The following is a 7626-nucleotide window of genomic DNA, read 5'->3' as shown; positions in this document are numbered from 1 at the left end:
AGCTTATCCATAGCTTGATGATCATGAATTTACCGCTACACCCCTGCCTCTCGGAGTTGTCTTTGACACAACAATGTCCCTCGTGCCTCCGTCATGATGGCATCTAGGACCTGTCTCACACCAGATCCATCAGGGAAGAGACCTGTGTCAATTCTTGCATGCTCAATCTCCACTATGTGATGACACCTAGGCAATACATCCTTAACATGATCTAGTTGTGTCTGCTCTTCCTCTAGTATCTCTTGATGATCTGGTCTCCATGGATCTCTCGGAGCAGCATGCATCATGTATGAATGTGACACCCTGAAGAACCATCTGATGTATCCTTCAATTTAGCTTCAGTCTCTCTCAGATATGGTAGCTCATGCCTCCTCTAGTACCAGATGACTCTCATAATCATTAAACATGTCCTCTATTTTTCTACGTGTTAAGGCAGGAGGAGAAGAGACAACAGGGTGTTTGAGAATGGTCTGAGTGTAGTCGAACTTCGGCATAACGCCCTCAGGAAGATGAGGAGTAGTGAGAGGCAATCTGTAGGCCAATCATCTAGAGTATAACATTACCTCTTCAAATGGTCATGTGTCACGGTGATTAACATAGTTGTTGAAGTGCATGTCCTCAGCAACCAAATTGTCACGATAGACTCTATAAGGCTCGGTCGCCTAGTTTTCTTTGAGCATGATAAAAGTAGTAGCACGCGACATATCCTTGGTGTAATCAGGTACACTCGCTCAGCCAGATATGCACGACAATCGCTGAAGGATCCAAGCCTGAAATGAAAAGTTTGGAACACACGAATTATCAATGGTGGCTTTGCAAAGATGAAATAAAAATGACAAATAAACATTCAAAGACCAATAATTATTACCGTTAGTAGTGTGACGCCATGTGTGACCTACTTTGTCTTTCATATACATCCCTCTCTCAGCTTCGAATACAGGTAGACCAAACAAGCTTCCCTCTAGTTGTACTCATGGATCCGCTCGAAATCCACAAAGTAACTTAGGTAGACGACTTATGTGTAGGTGCAACTCTTGTCCATAAAAATCACAGTACCAACCAAATAAAACAGGTATGCTCTCAATGCATGCGAGGAGCGCCACCTGCTCATCATCACCATCAGCCTGCTATGCATTTAGGATCGCATCCTAATATACCTTCTTCAGGTATACAAGTCTAGAATGAGCACCCCTAGTCTTATCCAACTTCTTCATCGCCTCCCCTGGATCATCCGCCTAAATACTCTACCATCATCTCGAGTGCCTCGTATTTGGTCATCCTCCCATGATCTAGGAATCTCCCCCTAATCGGGAGATGTAGCAAACATGAGACATCGTTAAGTGTGATAGATATCTCACCATGCAGGAGATGAAACGATGAGGTCTCTAAGTGCCATCTTTCCATGAATGCATTAAGCATCCCGTGGTTGACCGTAGTATAACTGGTCCTGCACAAGTCCTTCAGGCTAGATAAGGACAAAATTGACTGAAACCATTCCTTATTCGGCTGAGGCAATGCAACAATCGTCCTCCCGTGGTTAAGAAACCTTGGTGGATCGCGCTCCTGAAATTTATCAAAAATAATCAATGTCATAAATTTGTCAATTAAAATTAACCTAAAAAAATAATTAATCCAACTAATGCTACCTCTCTGTACCAGATATGTCTGGCAGTATTGTCTGGATATAGAGGCAGTAATGACAAATCAACTAGTCCTCCTCCAAATGCCTCTGGCTCAACACATGCAGCAGCCTCACCTTCCGGAGGTGGAACTGGATCAATAACATCTATAGTAAGAGGTGGCACTAGATCAATAACATCTATAGTAGGATGTGGCACTAGTGAAACATGACACTTACGGACGGATAGGGGGGTGAAGAAGATGGAGTGGCATAAGGAAAAGCATGAGCCCTAAAGTTATATGCCTCTACCTGACCAGAGGGACCAGGAGCCTCCAGAACCTGCTGACTTTTCTCTCGCCGCAAAGATGTGTGCTGAGCAACCCTCATGTTCCTCAATTTATCCTGTCTATCAGCTATTTTGCCTATAAGTTAAAGTAAGGCACACCATTAGTGTTGGAAAACAACATAAGCAAGAAAATCAAACAAAAAAAATATTGTAGAAAATTCTTGGGAAACTAAAACGCTGAAAAATTATGGAGATGCATCTCCGAAATTTTCTGCAACTCGGAAATTACGTCAATGTACCCCATGCAATGTCAAAAAAAAATTTGTTGTGATCATCATTTTCAGCCAACAAACATCTAATGCAATATGTCTAAACTATCTTAAATGCTACTTCTACTCATTTCTAACTTTAATCATTGATTTATACTCATTCACACAAAAACTAAAAAATTTATCAAAAATTCAGAAAACTTACAAGAAATTGATGTTTCAGATGTTGTCTCCGATGTTAGAAATGATGATTGAAATTCCTTTAAGCCTTGATGATTGAGTTTTGAGTTGGTGTAGAGAAAAATTTGAGAGAGTGTTGAAGAAGTGTTTTGAGGAAAAATAAGAAGTGGGGAAGGAGAAGGGTTTGACGCGATTTCACCTCCAAAATATTTCGGAGATACATCTCCTGAATTTTTAACAATTGACCTTTGGATGCGTCCGGAGATGCATCTCCAAAATATGAGGACATTTATATATTTTTACCCGGTGTGTAAGAACCATATGGGGTGCATTAAGAAATTTCATTTTAGAACAAGGTCGGAAAAGCCCATTTATAATTTGGGCTCAAAATATATATTTCCCGAGCTCGGCTCTAGACAAGTTGTAGGTTACCCGACCCTAAACGAGCCTTTTCTTTATTTATTTATATAAAAAAAAGCCTATTATATAAAAATTATTACTTTAAACATAATATGTTTTTAAATTATATTATTTTTAAATAAAAATTATCATGTTTTAAATTGATCAAAATAATATATGAATATCCAAAATATAACAAATTGATAGAATATGAGATAGTCGTAATATGAAACATAAAATAATTAAATATTTGATTGATTATATTAATATATAATCTTTAACATTAAAGAAATTAAATATAATATAAGTGAAAAAATTTAGTGAAGTGTGATAATTTAATGTGAGATTTTTTAAACAAAACAATAGTATATTTTAAAAAAAAATAGCTATGCAAACTATTCATGACTCATATGGAGTGGTCCTAATGAATGGCGGATTTTTTATAGTCGAGTTTAAAAAGTCCATATAAAATTCAGATTCCAATTTTAAAATTCAAGTTCTAATTTTTATAGGACTTTTTAATATTGAGATTTTTTTTAAATAATCCTTTTTCAATTTAAATACTAAAATAATTTATTTTTCAAATTAATTATCGAAATAACCACCTTTCAGTATTGATGCGTCAGTTGAACTGACGCATCCAATTACAATTCAAAGGAGGCATCCAAGCACCTGACGCATGCTTGCAATACAAATGGGCTTAGGCGCCCAAGCATCTGGCGCATGCATGTGTGCTTGTGAGTGTGCGTCACATACACTGGCGCATGCATGTGCCATGTGTGTGTGGCACCTAGGGAAATGACACATGCATGTGTGCTGATCTATAAATACACCACGCATCTTCCTTAATTTTTCACACAATTTCTTACCCTCCTTCCATTTTCCTTCATTTTCCTTTAATCTCCTTCAATTTTCTTTTCTTTAACCATGTCTGAATACTCATATATTCACAAGAGAAATGTTGACTTGCTGCAACTTGTTAATCTATCTCATCTATAAATATTGCAGTAACTCACAACACTCAACATCTGCAACACTCAATATCTGTAACACTCAACCTTTGCAACACTCAACCTCTACAACACTCAACCTATACAACATTCAATCTCTACAACACTCAATCTCTCTGCCAAGGTCAATCTCTCTGCAACATTATATCTCTATTGACTATGAGTGATGAACATCGAGGAACAATCGATAATATTGCGACATTTGTATGTTATTACTTATTCTTATTCTTATTTTGTAACAAAATGTCTCTATTGTTTATTACTTCTTACTTATTTCTTATGTTTTATTAGGACCCAAAGAGATTTCAATATCGTGTACATGAATATGTACCACACGATCCTTTGATAGAACCATATATTTGAGGATGCGGTTTTGGTAATCTACTCAACATAGTCTCATACTCGGTTGACTACAAATTTATTCTTGCTTTGTTAGAGAGATGGAGACCCGAGACCCACGCATTTCACCTTCCTTTCAGTGAGTGTACTGTCACACTTGAGGACATCTATCTGTTGTTAGGTCTACGTATCGATGGTAAGATCGTAAATGATAGAGTTAACCAATATAACTCTATATGCGATGAATTGTTGGGTGCCCCTTTGTGTGAAGACACAACTATGGGAGAGACTTCTGGTCAAGTTAGGGGTCAAGGTATTAATTTAAAATATCTTAAACAATATTATGCAAGTATAACATTAAACGAAGAATCTACCGAGTATGAAAAGATAATTAAAGCTCGAAGTTATATTATGATTCTTTTTGATAATTTTTTATTTTCTGAAAGTACTAGTAATACGGTAAATATTATGTATTTGTCGTTGTTACGAAACATAAATAAGGTAAGCACATATAGTTGAGGTTCAACTGTTTTGTCCCATCTATATAGTTCGTTGTGTAAAAATGCCACACACACAAAAATACGTGTACATTTTATTCTTGCGCCTATTTGCTATAAGCATGTGGTTGGTCAAGACTGTCGTCACTCGCCCCGGTCAACGAAGTCATTCATATTCCCCTTTGTAACAAAGTAAGTTTAAAATTTTACCATTTAATTTATTAGACTTTATACTACAACTAACTATAAATAATATTTTTCAAATCTTTTCAATTTAGGAGGTCAGTTAAAGGGAAGAACTACAACAAGTGTCTGAAACACGTTGTAGTAGTCTATCGCAATCTTTTAGACCACATTGGACCAGATGATGTAATACTACTACACAACTCTACATTTGATTTAAAAATTATCCAATTACATATCATCTAATCATATCATATTATTGTACAGTTTATCTAGATGCCATATTTGGGTCTTGATCATCAGGTTAACCATGATGATGATGCAGTTTGTACATTAAAAACACCAATTATCTGGTTCACTATTGTGGAGATGCACTAGAGTGACCATATAAAACTGCAGTTCGGCATGCAACAACAAATTCCAGAACCTCCCACGTGTTTGGGAGATTGGCATCAATAAAGATTCGATGGTCAATGAGATTATTCTGACTGGAGAGACTTCGCAAAAGAGATGTGTCTTCATTGGAGGAATCAACGTCAACACATCTTAAACGAACCAGACATACATGATGCTAGACCAACTCAACATTATATGGCATGGTTTAGGTCGGTTACAACGCCACAGTTTGTGTCTGAGACAAGGTATTTGATTGATCCAAGTCAACGAGCTTCATCATCAAACGCCCAACAACAAATCCGCGTCCAAGAATAATGTCAACCCACCCAAACCCAACGACCAACCTCACACCATCACCCTACCATATACACCCAACCACCAAACATCCAACCTCGCAACCAATTCATGTCACACACCCAAAATCAAAACCAGAAATCAAACCCTAACCACCAACAACTATACGTAGCCACCACAATAGTCTATAACCCAGATGATTCATACAATTCAGCGTCATGCCATTGTAGTCCCCCACCAATGAACATCCAAACATCTCATCGCCACAACACCCAACCATTGTTTGACTTTAGTACACCACAGGAACCATTGTTTCATTTCCAAAAAGATTCAATGTCCCAATTCGGGCAACCATACCGTCCACAACTCACCCAACCACAACGACCTAACTACGACAACATGGGCACCGAACTCAATTACGGAAGCGCCGTTGGCGACAACCCCTAGCTATTGGGGACAAATGATGACAAATCTATCAAATACCGTCAGACCTTCCACCGGACCTTCACATCAGCCACCATTGCATCATGTCAACACTCAAAGATCCCAAACACTGCAGGGAATCGTGGGAGACCTCGAAGACAGGCTAACGCACCTGGATATGGAACAGGGGGACGTTTCAATCGGGTAGGTCATTGATTTTCTTGTCAATTTTATGTAATTTTACTTTATAATATAATATAATTTTGAATTTAAATATTTAATTTTATTAATTATAATTATAAAATTAAAAATTAAAAATAAATAAATAAAAAGTGCATGTGCCTCATGCATTAACGCATACACTAATGTAGTGTAAGCATGCGTCAATGCATGTGGCTTCAAGACATGCACGCGCCTAGGTTATTGACGCCTAAGCCCATTTGCATTGCATGCATGCGTCAGATGTTTGGACGCCTTCTTTGAATGATAATTGGATACATCAGTTCAACTGACGCATCAGTACTTAAAGGTGATTATTTCGGTAATTAATTTGAAAAATAAATTATTTTAATTAAAAAAAAGTGATTATTTTTATTTAAAAAATTAGTATTGATCCATATAGGTTAACTTATTTCGACGCTTCTAGCTTATACTAAGGGTGAGTAGGAGAATAGAGAAAGTTTTTCTTGTTTCTCGATGAATTCATGAAATGAAATGTAAACGAGGTTTGGTATATCATCATCAAACACATGACTTGGTTTGGTTATGAACAGTAGTATTCAGACACGTACTGACAACTTCAATCAGGCCTGTTCTATGGTAGGGCAAAGACAGGGCCCATGATAAGCCCATGGAATAAAATTATTATAATATTTATAAAAAAACATTTATTACTAAATTTATTACAGAAAAAATAATTCAACTATTTTAATGCTAGCTAGCTTAAAGGCCTAATCTTCATTATGGACCCTAGAATTTTTGTCCATAATTGATCTCTCTTACAAGTGTTTACTTATATCCATCTATACAACTATTTAGAGAGAGAAGATTGACACATTCACATTTACATTTACGTTGTACTTGTTGTGGTTGGAATGAATAGTGAAATGACAATTATCTATTTCATGTAATTGATATTTTCTTCAGCTAGAATGTGTCTAAAGCTAAATAGAGTCTCGCTAAGCGAAATTCTTAAGATTTGTACTACATATTATTTATGTTTTAAATTTGCTAAACGAAATTCTATTTGGTTAAGCAAAATTGTATGTTACTGCATTACATATTCACATACTTGTCATTGTATTATCCAATGTAGTCATCATAACCTTGCATTTACTTATATTAATCTTGTGGATTTATGTATTGTGTATCTTATGATGATATAGTATGTGTGGATTTGATGATGAAAAAAAAACAATGTTAAATTAATCATGAGCATAATTAAAATAGAAAAAGATTGAATTTATAATAAAAAAGAGTAAGGTTTAGGTGTTAAAAGCGATTTTTTTTTTAAATAATCATGTTTTTAAAAATAAAATTTAAAATAATCATAAGTCCCGTTCAATTTTTCTTTAACACGTTGTCTTACATATATGTGAGAAATGTTAATTTGATTTATTCGACAATAAAGTCTCCGATGAAGATCTGATTCTAGAAGGTTCTGTTAATGCATATATTGCGTTCACAACCTTCTTATATAGTGTCTTGTCTTTTATTTCCCGCATGAAAT

The sequence above is a fragment of the Lathyrus oleraceus genome, chromosome 3 (genome assembly GCF_024323335.1).
Source record: "Lathyrus oleraceus cultivar Zhongwan6 chromosome 3, CAAS_Psat_ZW6_1.0, whole genome shotgun sequence".
Classification (NCBI taxonomy): domain Eukaryota; kingdom Viridiplantae; phylum Streptophyta; class Magnoliopsida; order Fabales; family Fabaceae; genus Lathyrus; species Lathyrus oleraceus.
The sequence above is the reverse complement of the archived record's forward strand: the minus strand, read 5'-3'. Positions refer to the sequence as shown.